Source organism: Lissotriton vulgaris, chromosome 1_1, assembly GCF_964263255.1.
Source record: "Lissotriton vulgaris chromosome 1_1, aLisVul1.2, whole genome shotgun sequence".
In the NCBI taxonomy this organism is placed as follows: Eukaryota; Metazoa; Chordata; class Amphibia; order Caudata; family Salamandridae; genus Lissotriton; species Lissotriton vulgaris.
Window position 1 is genome coordinate 563,271,496 of NC_141685.1, and position 20,368 is coordinate 563,291,863.

The window sequence follows — 20,368 nt, forward strand, 5'->3', positions numbered from 1 at the left end:
CGAGACTGGGACAGAGGGAGAGAATGTTGGCTCATTATCGGACTCTAGTCTATCAGGAAAAGAAAGTACACAGAAGAAAAGATGGACCAAAAGGAAAAAACAGCCTTTGGGCTCAGGGTCTCCTACCAGAGGGGGTAAAAAACTTGTATGGGGACTACTCGGCCACTTCACAGACCTATGAGGAGGCTAATCCACCACAGCTTCAGGCCCCGTTGGAGGCAATAACTAACACACTGAAACAGATTCAAGGGGAGGCCAGGGCCGAAAGTCGAAGGGCTAGACATGCCACGAAGAAACTCCATAATACTTTGAAGAAAGTTAATAAATTGTATGAGGGTATGGCAAACAGGGTTACTGAAGTCGAAGAGAGAACGGGAAGACTGGAGGACGATATGGGCGCTTGGCAGGAGTTTAAAGCTAATCAGGAAAAGGTGTCTGAAGATATGCTCCAGAAGATGGAGGAGTTTGAGAACCGCCAGCGGCGGAATAACATTCGTCTGTTGGGGGTGGAAGAAGGGACAGAGGGTCAAAACATTTTGAAATTTGTTGTAAATCTGCTTCGTGGGGCTTTTCCAGAATCAGTCTGGCAGTGGGAAAAGGAGATACAGCGAGCCTATAGGTTTCCCTTTGCAATCAGGAAAGGGCGGGGAGGAGGCGATCGGACAGGCAAACCACCTCTTCCCAGAGCAATCCTAATATATGCTGGGAATTATCTCCTTAGAGAAGAGATTATGGAAAAGGCAAGGCCAGAGAGCAGACGAGCATTTGAGGGTACCTCTTTTTTTGCCAGGCCGGACTTCTGCCACGTTACCGTGGAGAGGAGGTGGAGGTTGAGGCAGCTTATTAAGCTGTTTCAAGCACTGGGCTCTGAGGCTTACCTCCTATTTCCAGCAAGGCTAAAGGTGGTTACAAGAGGAAACGTAGAAATGCTCTGGTCAGAAATCAAAGCTCAAAAGTTTCTGGAGCAAGTAAAGTCACAGAAAGGAGGTTGAAAAGGAGGCGCTTGGTTGGCCGAAGCCTCTAAGGACATGAAATAGGATGTCAACTTATGGGTATTCTGATTATGGGGGGAGCACTGGGATTACAAGGTCTCTTTGGGGGGGGTCAGAGAGGGAGGTTAGCGACTACCACACACTCTAGCAACCACATATAGGTCTATTTGACCTATTTGCCCATAGAGGGGGGAGGGGGTAGGGTCTGGAGGGGCGGGAAGGGAGAGACATGGGGGGTTAGGGGGTGAAGGGGGGAAGAAACTGTTGGCACAAATTGGTTTGCTCTGGTTGGGTTAGCACAAGAGAGGACAGAGTACTTTTCAAGCAAAACAGCAAACGCAGTACTTGGTCATGAAAATACAATATATGCAAACAAGTGATGGTCTTAAATTGAGAAATACCATGAGGGGTTGGTTATTAATAGGAACGGAAGGGATTTTAGCCCATGGGGAAATGACTATAAAATCTTAATGTGTTGTAGGATTGCTACCATAAATGTTTGTGGTTTAAACGATGCAAATAAAAGACTCAGGGTGACGGCAATGTTGAAAACTCTTTGATTGGATTTAGTATGCTTGCAAGAAACGCACATTGAGTTATCAAAAAGTTACCTTCTGGGACAATTGGGATTTGTTCTTCTTGCAAACTCTAAGCAGGACTCTAGGAATAGGGAGTGGCTATATTGGGGAGGATTGGTGATGTTGTAGTGGTCAGGAAGAAGGAGGATGAGGGTGGTCGATGGGCGATTTTAGAATTAGCCTTTAAAGGGGAGAAACTCACCCTTGCAACGGTCTATGGATCAACGGAGGATGATCCCGAGATTCTTCAGTATTTGGATATGGAACTGGCACACTGGGCAGAGCCAATAGTTATATGCGGAGATTTTAACCTACACGATCCTAAAAGTACATTTTCATAGGTGGGTGGATATTATTCGGGTAGGAAAAGGAGAGTGTATAGAGCAGTATCTGATCTGGTTATCCATAATTCTCTGATCGATCCTTGGGTTGAGATCTATCCAAATAGAGATGGTTGCACATTTTATTCTGCCCCCCGCAGAGTTTTGGTCAGATTAGACTATGTTTTGGTTTCAGGTCCCCTGCTGAAAGGAGCAAAAATGGAAAAACATCCCTGGGTGGTATCTGACCATAGCCCTTTAGTTTTAACTATTGCAATAGGTCAAGATCAGAGGAAGAAAAGACAATGGACCTTTGAGAGAGCTCTCCTCAAGGAGGAGGGATATAGGGAGTATATGGAAGGTTGGATCAGGAGCTTTCTGGATATCAACAGAGGAACAGCTGCTCCAGGGGTGGTCTGGGAGTCGTTCAAGGCCTGTGTCCGCGGGGAAACTATGAGCTATGTACTCTCAGCGCAAAAAAGAGAGAAGGCTAGGATAGATGAAATAAATAAAAAACTGATGGAAGCTGAAGAGAAATTGATGATAGTCATCCGGCAGCGGTTGCCACTAGAAACACACTTACTTAGAATTGTTTCTCCTAAAGCTGCAGCCATTGAGCATATATCCAAGAAGGCAGCAGAGAACTACTTACTTAGAAAGGAAGGGGTATATGAGCTTAGTGAAAAGGTAGGACATTTGTTGGCGGTTCGAACTAGACAGAAGCTCGCAGCAACAGATATTTTGGAGATCACAGATACTCAAGGGCATAGAGTGGTAGGGGTTGAGTGAGTGAGGGAAGTCTTTAGGCAGTTTTATGCATCCCTATACTAGGCGGATAGGTTGGGAGGGCTCTCAGAGATTGAGGAGTACTTAAGGGGTGTCACACCGTCACTCATTACCGCGGAATGTAAGGGGCAATTAGAAGCGCCCTTTAAGGTGGAGGAATTTCTATGGGCTTTAAGTACCTTACCATCAGGTAAAGCCGCCGTTCCTGATCAACTGCTGGTGGAATTCTATAAAACATTTCAGGGAGTAATAGGTGCAGATATGTTCAATATGATGAGGCAAGCACAACTTGGAGAGGCAATTCCTGATTTATGGGGAGGAGCAGATATAGTAGTGATTCTTAAGAAAGGGAAACCATCAAATCAGCCCGGCTCTTATAGACCAATTACCCTCATGAATGCCGATGTTAAAGTTTATTCGAAAATATTGGCCAAGAGACTTGCAGGGATAATCGAGAGATTAGTAATTTGTTCACAACATGGATTTATACCGGCTAAAGGGACCACACAACACATCAGGCAAGTGATCACAATGTTTGATGCAGCAGGTATCCTGGGAGACCCTATGGCGGCACTATTTCTCAATGCCGAAAAGGCATTCGATAGGGTCTCCTGGGAATATCTATGGGGTACCCTAAGGTGGAGTGGAATAGGTGAAGGGTTTATTAAAGCAATGAAAACCTTATATAAAAATCCATCGGCTAGAATTAGGGTCAATAGAGGGCATTCAGCAGCGGTCAAAATAGAAAGAGGAACCAGACAGGGCTGTCCATCATCTCCTCTCCTATTTGCGCTATATTTAGATCCCTTTTTGCGCAAGTTAGAAGGTAACCAAGGGATCCCCAGATTGTGTTTGAATGGCTGCGAAGCAAAAACGTTGGCTTATGCAGACGATGTAGCCATTTTAACATCTAGCCCGGAGGGTGCTATTAGGGAGGTGGAGATAGAGGCTCAGAATTTTTGGCCAGGTTTCTGGTTACAGTCTGAATAAATCTAAGACCCAGATAATTTGTAATCAGCATGTTCAAGGGGGGACGGACCCAAGAGTTGTAGCCTCAGCAGTGTACTTGGGAGTGATAATATCAGCGGATGTTGAAGTTGTTGTGCAGAATAATATGGCTCCATTGATGGCTAGTGTAAAATTGGATTTGGAACGGCTAAATAACCTCCATCTTTCTCTAATGGGGTGTACGAATATAATTAAGATGCTTATATTACCTAAATTTCTGTATCATTTTAGGGCAATCCCTCTCTTTTTTGAAGCAAAATGGTTCAATATACTGGAAGGGTTCCCAACAGATTTATTTGGGCACAGGGCAAGACCCGCAGGGCATATAGGTTTATGACACTACAGAGAGAAAAAGGTGGATGGGGGGCACCGGATTTCAGATTATATTCTTGGGCTGCAGCAATTCAGTATATGCAAGGACTTATAGGAGGAGGGGGGTAGATCAAAGAGTAACAGATTGCTCTACTAGAATTTATGCTGCAGTTCTGGGGGAGGAAGTGGAAAATTGTTTTTTAAAATGTATAGAGTATGGATATTATAAAAGAACCAGGTTTAAGACAGTTGAGGCAGGGATTAAGGTATGGAGTGCTTTTATGAAAAAATTGGGCATAGGGAGATTTAACCGGTATACAAAGTTGGTTAAAAAAAGATCTTTTCCGATAGAGATATTTGGAGATTTGACAATGGAAAGGTGGGCGGTGAAGGGAATTGTTCAGATTGGAGATGTTAGGAACTCGGATGGATTTCTATTATTCTCAGACTTAAGGGACAGGTACGGATTGGATAGGCAGGACTTTTTTTGAGTACCTGCAGATAAGGAGTTATCTAGGGAATAAGCACGGGGGCAGGTGGGGTTTAACACGGCGGATAGGGTTGACAGTGGCAGTGTCGCCCGTTCTGCTTGATGACAACAGCTTGCATCAGCTCAGGTACACAGTAACAAGCTTTTAACTGCCTGAAATCAGGAATACTGAATAATTTTAATAACGTCATTGGTTGATTTTAAAACCACTCGTTTCTGCCTCATACTGTAAAATCTGTTTTGCATGTTAATCAGTGTATTGGGGGTGATTTAGAAACTTACCTGCACTGGGAAGTCGGCGCTCGATGCTGTAGCCTGCCCGCCCTGGTCCGACTCGGCAATTATTGCCGTTGAGCGAAGGGCGGACAGGTAAGAGCCTGACGAACTACCTCACTTCCGCCAGACCTTCGGTTAGCGGTCTAGCCTCCCACAAGGAGGGGCTATTTAGGCAGCGAGGAGCTGCGCGCTGATTGCGGATAGGGTTGACAGTGGCAGTGTCGCCCGTTCTGCTTGATGACAACAGCTTGCATCAGCTCAGGTACACAGTAACAAGCTTTTAAGTGCCTGAAATCAGGAATACTGAATAATTTTAATAACGTCATTGGTTGATTTTAAAACCACTCGTTTCTGCCTCATACTCTAAAATCTGTTTTGCATGTTAATCAGTGTATTGGGGGTGATTTAGAAACTTACCTGCACTGGGAAGTCGGCGCTCGATGCTGTAGCCTGCCCGCCCTGGTCTGACTCGGCAATTATTGCCGTTGAGCGGAGGGCGGACAGGTAAGAGCCTGACGAACTACCTCACTTCCGCCAGACCTTCGGTTAGCGGTCTAGCCTCCCACAAGGAGGGGCTATTTAGCCCCCTCGTCGCCTGAGCACGCAGCGGTCGCGCGCAGGGGAGTGCCGGAGGACGCGCTGGAGACAAGCCAGAGAGAAGCCCGTCTGTACCCGTCCGTGCCGGGACGGGGCCAGGGGCAGGAGACCATGGCTGTCCCAACTACCATCAGGAGGACCCCTGATACTGGCCATCTAACATACTCATCACAGGTACAATGGGATCTACGTCCCAGTATAGGTTCCACATGTGATATTACTTTTCATTCTAATCTAGAAGGCCCATTCACATGCCCTGATTGTTATACACATTTTGGCCTTGAGGTAGTGGCTAATATTCCTTTGCGAGTTCCAATCAAAACGCTATGCTCCACACATAATACCGGCCCAGTAAAAACTACCAAGGATCCCACCCCCATAGGAAGCAAACATCTACTATGTAATGTGCGCTCATTACCAAAGCATGCATCACAGGTGTGGGACCTGATATCTACAGAGAAGCCTGATCTTTGCTTTTTAACAGAGACTTGGCTCAAGCCTCATTCAATCTCAGCTATCACTCTGGGCATTCCGATGGGCTACAAGGTCTCTAGACTGGACCGTCCACACAAAATAGGTGGTGGAATAGCCATTGTTTATAGGGAGGAACTAATTGTCACAATATTGGAGGATATCAGCAACCCTCTGATGGAACTAATGATTTTTAAATTTAGCTCCGCCTCTGGGGAGAATAGAAGGGGTGCGGTTTTATATCGACCCCCAGGTTCAAGCGTGGATTTTTCGATCTCACTTATGGAGGTTCTTGCGCCGTTTATTCTAAATGACCAGAACTTCTTATTAGTGGGAGACTTCAACTTCCACAGTGAATTAGAGACATGCTTGGAGGCCAGAACACTTCTTATGGACATGGAACATATAGGTCTTAAAAAGATGAATCAGGGACCCACACATGAGGCAGGTCACACGTTGGATCTGGTGTTCTCCAACTCATCTTTAAATATGTGTACACCCTCCACTCAAGTAGAATGGACAGATCATTTTATTTTAAAATTCTACACTAAGCCCATGGGTAAATCAAATGTAACGACCACCTTAGCGACCAAGAGAAGACCTTGGCACAAACTAACACAGGACACCTTCCGAGAAGCTTATCAAGCCCCTATGATTAATGAGCATGAGGGAATGATGTCAACTGAGCTCAATCGGTTTGTAAATGCTGTCAATGAAGCAATTGATGGCATTATTCCGCTGAAAGTGTATAAACCCCGTCAAGCAGCCAGACAAGAAGTCTGGTACTCTGAAGACCTGAGACATATGAAACAAAAGTCCAGGAAGCTGGAAAAAGTGTGGAGACAATCCCGGAGTCAGGAGGATAAACAATGTTACTTAACATCCCTTAGATCTTATCATAAAGCCATAAGGATGGCCCGGAAAAGTCACATTGCTATGCAACTTGCAGAGGCTGGGAAGGACTCTAAAGTTCTTTTTCAAATCCTGCAAACTTTCACCAAGCCTGTAGCATGCGAGACGGTGGAGGTTGCTTCACAAGAATTATGTGATGGGATCTCACACTTTTTCATGAACAAAATCGATTCGATTTATGCAAAGATACTGGCCGCTAAATCGACTAAAGTAGCCGATCTTAATACCCCCCCTCACAATAGTCCGCAGCGGAACACACAGGCCAATCAACTAAAATACTTTCCCCCTATTTCCTTAGAGGATGTCATCGCCCTTACAAAAATGATTAAGAGCGGTAGTCCGCAGGACACTGTTCCCGCCTGTATCATGCCCATGTTGGCCGAAACTCTTGGTCCTGGTATCCAGAAACTAATTAATCTATCGTTAAGTACGGGAGAAGTTCCGAGAGATTGGAAACGGGCACTGGTAAGACCGCTAAGGAAAAATACCACCATTCCTTGGATGGATCTTGCCAACCTACGTCCCATCTCTCTTCTCCCTTTTATGGGCAAGATGATAAAGAAATATGTTAACGGACATCTGTCCAGGTTCGTTGAGGATACACATGGGCTGGACCCCTCCCAATCGGGCTTCAGGCCAAGCCATAGCACCGAGACCACCTTGCTGTCAGTCGCAGACGATCTACATATGTACCAGGATGGGGGCTACTCCGTCATCCTGGTTCTATTGGATCTGTCTGCGGCGTTTGACACCGTGTCACATGACATCATGACTACCAGACTTGTGAACATCGGTCTGGAAGGTGGAGCTCTGGCATGGTTAAGGAGTTTTCTGACTGACCGCACCCAGACAGTCATCCTGGGTCCCCACCGGTCAGAGGAGTTGGAGATCTCAAAGGGGGTGCCACAGGGTTCTTGCTTAAGCCCGACACTGTTTAATATCTATGTGGCCCCCCTGGCAAACATCATGAGATCTCATGGGTTCATCCCTATGTCATACGCGGATGATACCCAACTCCTCTTTCCTTTCAAACATCTTACAGAGACGGTCAGGAACTCTTTCTCCTCGGGGATGAAGGCAGTGGCCCACTGGATGGCATCTAACTTCTTGCAATGCAACGTTGCAAAAACGGAAGTGATGCTGTTCGGTGAGGCAAAGCTCCTATGGTCCCCAGACTGGTGGCCGCAAGATCTAGGCCCAGTCCCAGAGCCAAAGCAGGTGGTAAAAAATCTCGGCGTGCGCCTGGACCAGGAGCTTTCCCTGAAACAATACAGCAACCAAGTGGTGAGATCATGCTTTCATGTGATCGCCATGCTGAGGAAAGTTTTCCCTATGCTCCCTGACTCAACTAGGAGAACGTTAGTGCAGGCCCTAATACTGAGTCGTCTGGACTACTGCAACGGGATGCTCCTATCAGCAAACGAGGGAGTTATTGCGAGATTGCAAGTAGTCCAGAACACTGCGGCCCGTCTTGTACTAAATCAGCACCCCCGCACACTATCGAAGCCTCTTTTGAACACCTTACATTGGCTACCCATTAAACAAAGGGTGAAGTACAAGATTGGATGTACTATACATAAAAGCCTCCAGAATAGAGGGCCTGAGTATCTAAACAGCAGATTCTCCCTCTATAAACCTGTACGGTCCCTGAGATCTAGTGACCAAGCTCTACTACAGGTCCCAAGAGCTAGAAAGACCAGGCAAGAAGGAAGGGCGCTATCCATAGCCGGACCAAGGTTGTGGAACAGCCTCCCTCTCTCTTTGAGACTCTGCCAGGATTATATCCCGTTCAGAAAACAGTTAAAAACCTTCCTATTTTCCAACTAGTGATACCTGTGTACCTACTGCCACAAGCTGCAAACGTTTTCAAAGGCGCGAAGATACTCCTTCGGGAGGTGATCCTAGCGCGGTATAAACCCGTAAATAAATAAATAAACACAATTGAGATCATTGAGAAAATAAGGCTAGGGGGGGATTGTTCGATACGAAGCTTCTATGCCAGTCTCTTCGATACAAAGCAGGATGATATTGATAAGTACAGTGAGAAATGGGCAGAAAAATTGGAGGGCGAATTAGTGTGGTTTCAGGACTCATTGGAGCTAGGATGGACACTTTTATGCTCTGCGTCGCTGCAGTCGCAACATTATAAAACCCTTTATTCACTTTACTATACCCCGGCTAAGATAGCGAAATGGGGTGGGACTACAGGTACTACCTGCCTGTGGTGCAATTCAGGAGAAGCAGATATAATACATATGTTTGCACTATGCCCACAGCTTCATACACTCTTAAAGGACATAGAGACCTTCTTCGAGGCTTCTCTGAATATTAAGATAAGTCTTAGACCTGTACATATATTGTTAGGAGTTGTTCCAGAGGATGGTATCCCACAGCGGGAATTTATTTTTGTTGCCATGGCAGTGTATAGGTTATGCATTGCCAGGGCTTGGTTGGATAAGAATCCCCCAGGGTTGCAAATATGGCTATCATTTCATTTCATTTTCCAATCTTTATTTCGACCATTTGGTCATAAAAGATGCACATACAATAAAATCACATGAATTCTGTCAGATTTGTTAAAACATCAATACATGATTTTAAGATCAACACAGACAATAAAAACAGTTATTAAGAATTGAAGTGATTCTAAAGTCTACCCAGGATTTTTTAAAAGACGAATACGTGTATACCAAACATTCGTAAAGAATTTGGAAAGTGCAAAAACGGTTGGGCCAGAAACATCGGATTTTAAAATCCTGTACATAGGTGTATATTCCCTGCCACCCATGGCTATCTAATTTGCTAGCAGCATATAACTTAGAAAAACCTATCTATGCAAGGAAAGGCAGGAGAAGAAGGCAGCAGGGAATCCGAATTTGGGAACCGGTTAGTAATTGGAGAGAGGGGTTTGGATAGGATCATGGGGACGTGTAGGAAATGTTTGTATCTGTAAATGTAAACGTAAATAGAATATCTCGCTCTCTTTCTCTCTTTTATGTATATGTCTGAGATGAAGTATTATCATGACTACGTTTATGTTTGCATTTATGTTTGCGTTTATTAATTTATGGATTTAGAATGTAAATGTATTGTTTAAAATGTTTTGTGCTGTATGGAAAATAATAAAAAATATTTTTAAAAAAATCAATAAAAATGATTTATTGAACAGACTTATTTCTCGTGTAAGATGTATGTGCTGTTACAAATATAAGACAGTATGCAAGATATATTATGGACAGCGAAAGCAGTAGAAAGAAATAATACTGCAATAGCAATGTCTTTTAGCTATGACACATATTCATATACATATACATAAATAACACAGGCTAAAATGCAAGTACTCATACGATGCATTCTCTAACTACTTCTATCCCAGTGTACCTAACCTAAGTGTAGTACAAGGTAAGAAGTAGGTGCTGTATTCTATAGTATGGTATGCTATACCAACAAGCCCTTGGAATCACTCATGTAGTCCTTCAGAAACAGGGCTCAGTCAGCAGGGCAGGTCTTGGATGGTTCAAGGCCGGCTCCAGGCAGCAAAGCAGTCCTTCCAGGTTCCTTAAAGCAGGCCACAGCAGCAGACAGTCGTGTAAGAGTCCTTCCATGGGTCCAGAAAGTGAACTGAAGAGTAGATATAAGGGTACTATTTTTATATCTGGTGCCTCCTTGGAAGTAGGAAACGCTTCTAGAGAATTTCCTTTGAAGGGCTTGAAGTTTCTTAAGTTTCCTGCCCTGGATTCTACCTAGCTGCATAAACAATGAAGGGGTGACACGTCCTTTGAGTGTAGACAGGGTTTAGCCTATTTAGTTGCAGCTCCCCACTATCCTGCCAGTTTATAGCCCATCCAAACACATCTAATCCCACTACGTTGTTGCTGCCTGGGAGGAATTAAAAAAGTCCAGCAGCCAACTACACCATGTCATGTTACACAGGACAGACTTCAGGCACCAAATAGCTAGGGCAGGAAAAAAAAACTTTTTAAAGTGGCATTTTCAAAATTCAAACTGAAAATACCAATCAAAAGTTAGCACCTATTGAATGTAGAAAGGCTTCTCAATGTTAGCTTATGGGGAGGTAGGCCTCACAGTAGTGAAAAACGAATTTAGGGTTTTTTCTCTACCAGGGCATGTAAAACTTAAAGGGTCATGTTTATCCTCTTCATTTCAATGCATCCTGCCCTATGGGCTACCTAGGGCCTACATTAGGGGTGACTTGTATGCAATAAAAGGAATTAAAACTGCATTTAAACTGCAATGGCAGGCCTGGTACATGTTTTAAGGGGACACTCAAGCGAGTGGCACATTAAGTGCCACAGGCCCAATAGTAGCATTTACTTTACAGGCCCTGGCTATATGGGGTACGACTGTAGAAGGGAAAGTGAACAGAGTCCTAATGACAGAAAAACAAATTTGAGCAAATCATGTGTGGGGGGCAAAGGCAAATTGTTTGGAGGAAGACCACCTTAGACTGACAGGTCTAACACTTCCCATGATGCCTCTTTCCCTGCCCCGCTCATTTATAAGATTAACTTTACACTTGTCCCTTTGATAATACTGTGAACCTCTCTGTGGAAAAGAAATTCTTTATAGATAGCTACCCATCTGTAATTCTGCATGTCATACATCTGAGAACAACAGCTGTAGTCCCTCAGAACCATTTGGAAATGTGTTCCCACTTTTTGGCATAGGTTATCAATATTTTGTTGAAAACATCATCAATCTTGACTGATTCATCTGCTTTACCTGTGTTGGACCTTCTATGAAAATAATTGTGAGGCTACAATCAGTAAAGAAGCTGGCTGGTGCTGAGTTTCATAGAAGGAAACAGCATCCATTTATGACTGTTATTTCTACACAACTTTATTTCTTGTCTAGAGCTAAAAAGCAATATTTACTGTGTAGCATAGCCTACATTTGTGAGGGGCAAGAATGCATTTTTCTTTATGCTGTACTCTGCTCTTTGAAGACCATGAATGTACAATTAACTATCGTAACACCTCAGCAGGGAATAGTACATTAAATGAGCACACCTAGAAAAAAAATGCATTTTCAAAGAAAATTCTCTATCTCTTGAAATGTCACCAGTCCATTACCTGCTGTCAGTCAATGTATGCTTTAACTGCACCCTGAATACTTTGGAAATGGCAAAACGTATAATAACATAAATTGTGATCTAATAACATGTGCGATTAATGTGAATACATATTGCACTTTTATCTGTAGTTTTACATAGATATTTATACAAAACTGGCCATTTGTGGAAAAGGAATCTACATGGAACCTTGCATTCGTCTTGTGTCATGCAGTGGGAGGAAAAACATATCATATTGTTTAATACTAGCGAAAAATATATCCTCAGTTTGAAAATAATAGTTTGGCTTAAAGCATTTGTTAGGAATAGTTTTGATTATAGACTCGTGCATTTCGTTATGTACATTAAAGTCGCAGGGGCTTTTTCAGTATTAATTTTGGTATGAACTGGAAGTGAATTATAAAATGCGATTGGACTGTTTCAGAAGTAATCGCCTAATTCTTAAATATGGTTCGAAATGACTTTGGGTTTAAGACCTACAAGCATTTCCAAGCGTCTAATAGCGAACAGTACAGAAGATTTCTGTATGTTTTTTTTTACACTTTGTAGCTTAGGTCTGACTCTTAAATTATAATTGCTGAAGTGAATTTGCGTGAAATAGGAGCGAATAGCAGCCTATTCAACAAGTGGTCAGTTCTTAAATGTATACCATTGTGCATGCCAGAACTTAATTGATGAAAAAGCTAGTAAAACATTTTAGAACTGAGAAAGATATTTGTTTCTAGAAATATCCATTATTTGAGAGCAATATAACATTTACTATTTAGAACAGCCACGGGTTTACAAATGTATTACTGCAGTGTGAATATTGTTGCTTTAAACAATCTTAACTGACTTTAAAAAAAGCATCTTAATGCCTCGAAGAGTCTGTTCTAGAATCACTTTACAAAAGCAAACACGTGTGTCCTACTCACAAGACGTATTTACTGTGATTCAATCTCACTGCATGCATTTAACCCTGTGTGCTCTATTTAAAACAACTGCACCCGAAAACCCAGTACAGCCAGAAGGAAATGCAGAGCCCAGCCCTTGACAAGATAGCTGCTTTTATTTAGAGCCTAGCTAGGTCATCCAGCGATGGGTGTTGCATTGCGAATTGAACTATTGTTGCAGGGCACCAGCTGGAAAGCACAGAGAGAATACGATGTGATGCCCCGATGCTGCGTTGAGCACCGGAGACAGGGATAACCTGACTGCGATGGAGCCCACACCCTTCTCCCACCTCCTTGCTCCAACATTTCCTGATCCGCAGCTCGCACAGCTTGATGGGGAGCTGAACTAGAGACAAGATACAAACAGAGACAGTGTGCTACCATTGGGGAGTGGAACCATGCTCAGTTCCCTCAATGCCCAGGCCAGTACTCTTGCCAAGATTTCAGTACCTCGGGGGTGTGCACCACCGATGAAAGTCTGAACCACAGGAAGGTTCATTAAATGAATTCAGGAGTGGGTGGTGAGTGGTCTTTTTTTAACCACCATAGAGCTATCCTTCAATAAAAATGGCTTAGCAATAGGACAGCACTCACATGTTGCTTGTTTGACCCCACCCATTGTAGCCATATTTCATATCAGAGGTTATGTATGGAACAGTAAAAAGAGTGATTCACACCTCCTAGCCTGTCCTCATTAGACTGACATTAACATATTAGACACAGCCTTCTCCACCTCTACTATGGCCAGGAACATACATAAGGAGGCAGGACCACTGGGGAAAGGATACTTTATCCATGATAGAACGGGCCTATCTCTTCTTACCAGGTGATTCCATGATTTCACTTGAATGGCTGAGTGTCCTCTGTAGGTAATACACATATAGAGAACTCACCATGGCACACTTTGGTCAGTGCCAGTTACGTACTAGAGAAATAATGTTATACATATTGCAGTAGGCCCATATCTAGACAAGATGTGTGATTCTAATCGTCCCAACCTTTTCACAGCTTACATCTTGTACTACATATGTCTGTTCATGTACACAAGCCCCTCTGAGGCCAAAAATACCTGAAATGGGATATTGCCATTCATTGTCCCACAACACAATCACATTTGCTCCAGAATCTGCAACTTGAACCTCACTCTTTTTGATAGAATCTGGACAACCATGCCATTAATAAGGCCTGGGACAATTGTTGTTAAGAGAAGAGGATAGCTAACACTGAGTCATCACAACGTCTAATGTCACTGGTGACTTTAAGGATTACTCTGCTGACATCACAACGTCTAATGTCACTGGTGACTTTAACGATTACTCTGCTGAAAGAGATCACTCAAATAGACATAGGCTTCAAAATGTACAAATGGGTTGATGACCTAGAAGACGTGACAAAACACTTGGACCGGAAATATGCCATAACCCTTGCTTTAGGGGACTGATAATGCCTTGACAATGTGTGCTTTTAAGGTCTGATCAATAAAGCTGAAAATTGCCTTCGGGCCTTGGCAATTGCCACAAGTACTGGTACTGGGATATTACATTCTCACCATCATTAGGATTTCATGGGATACACATAACCTGAACGGTAACCCAAATGCGATCTCACACCCTATACCTTTTATTGCCTGCTTCTTAAGTCACAGATAAGTCTTACAAGCTGCATTCAAGATGGAATATACACTTTAGAAAGGAATATTATCCACATTTCTGCAGAATCTAACTTCGGGATCAACAGGAATAAATAAATGGACCTTCCTGCATCTATGTGCATGATTCCACAGAATAGGATATGAAATATGGATTGATGGAACCTCTTGGATATTTCTTTAATAATTTGCTGCGTAAATCGCCTTCCTAGAATCTGAATGTATATATATATATCCTACTGGCAGTCACCAGTAGGTAGTTATAGTTAGAACCTGGAACAATTGAGAAAAACGAAGGTCTTTCCCTGCTGTGAAGCCGCCACGCGGTAAAGAACCAGCCAAACCTGTCTGGTGGCATCACATGTTGTGGAAGCCCATCATTGTATAGGGCTCCACAGGTGAACTCCAAACCCTAGAATGCAGTGCAGCAGCAGGAGGAGCCTGAGGTGCCTTGCTGCTGGGAGGAATAGGAGGAGCCAGTGATCACGTGATGTGATGTGATCACTTTTAAACAACAGAGCGGCAGATCCCGTGAAGTATCGAGGACACTGGAATGCGGCACTGATGAAAGCCAATTAAGGCTGAAACTCTTCTGCCTAGTTTTTCAGGGACCCTTGGATTGCCAGCGCTTTAAAATCAATAAAGCCTTCTTTGATCCCCCAGAGCTGTTGTCACACTCTTTTTGCCCTGGAGAGAGACTGGTAGTGAGATATATATATGTATATATCTGTTACATTCTGTATATAGTTATGGTCATTACATGTTATGTCTCTTTAAATGCATTGCATCTTTCAGTGTTCTCACCACTATTCTTAGAACCTGTACTGCTGCTAGGCACCAGGTCAGTTGCCACTGTTCCTGCCTGCCAGCCAGATGCTGAGTTGCTGTGCTGCATTATCAGAAATAAATACTTCAAGATTTACCTGCTTTTGCCTGATTTCTAACAAAATTTGGCGACGAGGGTCAACAAGGAAACAAATCCTACTCCATCAACTTTGAAGCAGCACAGGTGTGGAGTAAAATATCTTTTGTATACTTTCAAGCAACTTTGAACCCAGAAGAACGACTTTAGAAGACGCTTTCTGCTACTGCACTGAAAATCCGGTAATCCCTTTGTTTTGCATCTTGAAGAAATACATTTATTTATACTTTTAAGACTGGTGTTTCGTTTTGAACGTAAGCACATTGAAGCGCGAGCTTGTTCACCTGTTCTCGACGTGCTTTCCGCAGAGCGAGCCTCTCTGCCTTCGTGGGACTCGAGGACAACAAGACGTTTTCCTTCGCGTCATCTCCTCGACTCGCGTGAGTAAACAAATCTGTTACAAGGCGCATGCGCGCATTCACGAGAGGACGTCGTGATACAAGGAAAACGGAACGTCCCACGTCATTTCTAAAACAACGTGCGGCCATTTTGTATTTCCGTTACCACGGCAACGAGTTTCCGACTCAATCAGCGCTAACTTGTATTTTCTGTTTGACTCGATTTCCGCATTTTCGAGTCTTTTGCTGCATCGACGCACTCTCTGGATTAACTTCAAGTAAGTGGTGAAGTGGTGCCGCCTACCCTATTTTCAGGATTTCTTCGTGAATTTTTACTTTCTGAATCGATTCAAAGTAACTGGTGACATTTATGATCCATATTATTTTTGAAGCTTGCATTTAACTACAATACTATAAGAGTCTGCATTTACTATTTTTCATTATTGCTTTGTTTTTCTGTTGCCATTCATTTATTCAACGCTGAACCTCTTTAGTATTATATTAAGCTATACATCCTGTAAGTCATGACCATGCAATTCGATCCACCAGACAAATTTTTACAAAATAAAGGGGATCCTCCTTTGCCTTGGACACGTTGGAAGGAAGAGTTCATTAATTATATGAAGGCAATCGACGGAGAACGCATGGGAGCTGAAAGGAAGAAGAGCATTTTATTACACTGTTTGGGATCAGAGGGACAAATGGTTTTCAGGGCTCTCCCACAAATTCCACCTGCTGAAGGTGAGGGTGAAGGTACTAATGTGTACAAGGAAGCTTTATTGAGACTAGAGAAAAGGTTTAAACCTGTTACAAATATAGCCTTAAATAGATATAAGTTCTATACTAGAGCACAACATGATTCTGAATCGTTTGATGACTTTATTACTGCTCTCAGGTCTTTATCCATTCATTGCAATTTTGGCACTATGTGTGATGAGATGTTACGTGATCAAATTATTGTTCACGTCAAAAACAAGAAAACACAAGAAAGACTTTGGGAGTTAGGAGATCCTAAATTGTCTGAAGCCATTGCCATTGCTAAATCGTTAGAACAATCTGAGAAGTGGATGACTACAGTAAAAAAACATACTGAACATAAAACTGAGTGTGTGGATGAAGTTTGTGCACTCAAACGCACAGAGCCTCATTCAAGTGTAGGGTCTCATTCCAGTTCAAATTTTAATTCCAGCAGGACAAATTTTCATGGTACTGTAAGGAAGTTTGATAAAACCTATGTATGCTTTAGATGTGGTAGTAAAACTCATCTAGCCTCATATGGTGGTTGCCCTGCTATTAACAGGGAATGTAGGAAATGTGATTGGATGGGACATTTTTCCAACATGTGTAAGGATATAAAAAGATCAGTTCCGAACACACAGGTAAAGATGGCATCTGTTTTGGAAGAATCTTCAAAGGCATGCAAGTGTGAATGTGCAGGTCATCATTGTGATGAAAATAAGGGTTTTGTGGTCTTTTTGAAAGAAGCTATGTCGAATGTTAATGATCCCACTGACTCTTTTGGTATAAAAAAACCTTTGTGTGAAGTTGAAGTCTTGAATATCAAACTGGAACTTATGGCTGACTCAGGTTCTCCATGGACAATTATCACCAAGGAATATTTTAATATCAAATTAAGTACGGTTCTCTGCCTGGAGAACATTTTACCACCTGATATTTGTGCTTTAAGTTTCAATGAAAGCAAAATTGATATGTTAGGTTTTTTTGATGTAGATCTCACGTTCAAAGGAAGATGTGTAAGTGTCAAGTTGTATATAGCCCTCAAAGGTATTAATGTACTGGGTTGGAGAGACCAATGGAAGTTTGGGATTACGCTCAATCCTCGTGCAGTGGATCCAGTGATGTTGGATGTGAATGCAGAAGTATGTAACATTGCTTTGGTTGAAAAGGATAAATTAGCCAATTTAACTACGTTAATCAAAACAGAGTTTAAAGATGTGTTTTCAGATAAATTGGGCATGGTCAAAGATTATTCCCACAGAATCAAACTTAAACAGGATGCGATTCCTCTCAAACAAAAATTGAGAGGCGTTCCCATTAATGTTAGAGAGGAGCTGAAGAAAATGCTTAATGATTTAGTTGCAGAGAAAATTATTGAACCTATAGAGTCTGCAGAATGGGTTTCGCCCATCGTTTTAGTTAGGAAACCGGATAAAAGTTTGAGAATGTGTGTGGACCTTCGAGCTTTGAATGCTAATATTATAGTAGACTGTCATCCATTGCCCAATATAAATGAAGTGGTATCAATGCTAGAAGGGGCGAAAGTTTTCTCCACTTTGGATTTAAGATCAGCCTATCACCAGGTTCCATTGACTGATGACTCAAAATGTTTAACAGCATTTATTACTCCTCAAGGTCTATTCCAGTACACCAGAATGCCGTTCGGTTTAGCTTCAGCGGCTTCAGTATTTCAGAGGGTGATGTTTAATTTGTTCAGAGATTTTGATAACTTTGTAAAGTGTTTTCAGGACGACATTTTAATTTTTTCAACCACACATGATGAGCACTTACAACATCTACGTAGTGTGTGTCGGAAGTTGGAGGAGAATGGTCTTACATTAAAGGCTAGCAAGTGTAAAATGTTCCAACATTCTGTGGAATATCTGGGACATACATTATCTGGGGATGGGGTAGTTCCGAAAAAATCGAATGTTGATGGTATTACTAATGCACCTCCTCCTGAGAATAAGGAACAATTACTTTCATTTGCAGGAATGTGCGAGTATTACAGCAAATTTGTATATAACTTTGCATCTAAGATGGAACCTCTAAGACGACTTCTCAGAAATAATGCTGTATTTGCTTGGGGACAAGAACAACAAACTGCCTTTGAGCTTATCAAGTCTGATATCTTACAGGCCCCCACTCTTAGACCTTTTTGTATAAACAAAATCTGCATAATCACGGTGGATGCAAGTATGTATGGGTTAGGAGCTGTCTTATCTCAAATTGCTGGGAAGGAGGAGTGGAATGTTTGTTTTGCTTCTCGCACACTCAATGAAACGGAACGGCGTTATGCTGTAATTGAAAAAGAATTGTTGGCGTGTGTTTGGGCCATAGAACATTTTCGCAATTATATTTGGGGCAGTAAATTCCTGTTGAGGACTGACCATAAGCCGTTGGTTAATATTCTGTCTACCGGGGGTGGATGGAGTTCTACTGCTCGCATAGCCAGACTGACTTCTAGATTGCAGGAATACTGTTTTACTCCAGAGTTTGTTCCTGGTAAGAAAAACGTCATTGCGGACTTTATGTCTCGCATGCCTTGCAAGAGTGGCTGTGTAGGGATAGTTGAGGATGCTGACATTGTCATGGTTTTAGAAGATGTTTTGTCAGGTTCTTTCAATGACATTTCTGAACAGTCTTGGAAACTTGCTTGTGAACAGGATGCTACCTTACAGAGTATAAAGAAGTTTATTTTGGAAGGTTGGCCTGACAAAAGGAATTTGTCAGATAGTCTTTTACCTATGTTTTCTGTCATGGATGAGCTAGAATTGGAAAATGATTTGATCTTCAAGTCGGGCAAATGTGTTCCTCCTGTGGGTTTACAGAAGGTGATTTTGGATTTAGCACACAATATGCACCCAGGAATGTCGGCTATGAAGCGTCTCATAAGGAATTACTTTTGGTGGCCTGGTATCGATAGAATGGCAGATCGCAGGGTAAGAGAATGTGAGGTTTGCATGGGAAGTGAAAAAATGTTAAAAGTTAATGTTCCCCTCTTGAAGTGTTCCACCTGGCCAAGTGAACCTTGGAAGAAAATTTCTTTCGATATTTCTGGTCCATTTATGTGTCTTCCAGTTGATTCCCGCTACGCCTTGGTTCTGGTGGACTACCACTCTAAATGGCCTGAGGTCAGGTTTGTGTCTTCTGTCTCCACTAATGTTGTGATAGATTTCTTCAAGGAGATATTTTCCAGGGAGGGCACTCCGTCAGTGCTTGTTACTGATAATGGTGTGCAACTTACTTCTGTAGAGATGGAAAATTTTCTTAAACAACTCAACATTAAACATTCTTTGGTTTCTGTTTATGAACCACATGAAAATGGTTTGGTTGAACGTTTCAACAGAGTATTGAAAGGTTTTGTATCCGATGTCATTAAAGTTGGGTCCAGTTGGAAGAATCTGCTAAGAGAAAAATTATGGTTATATAGAATAACTCCCCATTCTACAACTGAAGTCAGTCCTTTCCGTTTGTTAAAAGGGCGAGATCCAGCTTCCTCAATTTGTCCATGGTGGTTAAAAGACAAATGTTCAAATGTTTCTTTTTCAGATAATTTGTTAAAAGATGTTGCACAAAAAGTTGAATGTAAACAGCGTAAGGTTAAAGAATGGTATGACAACAGATGGAAGACCAAAGAACCCAATTTTGCCATTGGTGATTGGGTCAGGATTAAAAAACCTGGTTTCATCGCCAAGTGTTCAAACAAGTTTGGTAAGCCTATGAAGATTGTCAAGGTCTTTACCAACAGTGTTATCACTCAGGATGGTAAATTGTGGAACATAAAACGTGTTGCCAAATGTCCTTCATATCTAAATAATTCTGAGCCTTCTGTACAATTGCATTCCAATGATGACATATCTTCAAGAGTTAAAATTTCATCTCGCTCTAGATGTCCTCCTTCTAGGTTTGCTGATTATGTGTCTTAGGCTTTATCTTATTGTATCTTCATTTTA